Consider the following 866-nt stretch of genomic DNA (forward strand, 5'->3'; position numbering starts at 1 on the left):
CATAAAAATATGCTTTTGGTAAAAGAAATTATTGTATTTACTCAATGTAACTTATACAATGATATTGTTTTACAAAATACTAAAGTATAACTAATAAGGAATAGTATTATATAACTAAAAAAAAGCAGGTAAATTGCCTTAGTCAAATAATGAAATAAAGAATGTCTTAAAACTAAAAAAAATATAGAAAAATAAAAATGGTTAATTGTAAACAATAAGTTATTAATGTAATTAAAAAAAATTATACATGTATACATGCTACTATCTTATATTGCCAAGTCAATTGTATAAAAACTTAATGCAATAGAAACTTTAGTGAGTTGAAGAAATTCTTTACACAATTTATATTACTATTTCCTTGTAAACATTTTGGACAAAAATAGATTATTATAATTAGAATCTTTATCAACACACATTAAATTAACATACATACTACTACACTTTTATACAAGGTGTCTCATACAACTGGTATACATATTACACTTTCAAAATGTCTGTAATAATATGATCACCTAACTTGTTAATGAAAAGTAATGCATAGTAAATAAACAAAAACATCATAAGGTAAGCTTAAATGATATTAAACTTTACATGTTCCTGTATTAATTTTATACACTTCAATATATTAAAAGTATAATGTTCTATTTAAGGAGAAAGGACTACTTACACTATTCAAATGCATTTGTGCTTAAAAATAGTACAGAAATATACAACATCTAATACTATTTCACTTTAACTTATAATATTTTTTGCTATCTCCAACAATTTTAAACATACAGCTCATTCCACTTATGTGAGATACTGTTTATATTTAAATAGCTGTTATCAAAATAACAAAAAGATGGTGTAAAATAATTATATATCAA

Source organism: Habropoda laboriosa, unplaced genomic scaffold (genome assembly GCF_001263275.1).
Source record: "Habropoda laboriosa isolate 0110345459 unplaced genomic scaffold, ASM126327v1 scaffold1220, whole genome shotgun sequence".
NCBI classification, from domain to species: domain Eukaryota; kingdom Metazoa; phylum Arthropoda; class Insecta; order Hymenoptera; family Apidae; genus Habropoda; species Habropoda laboriosa.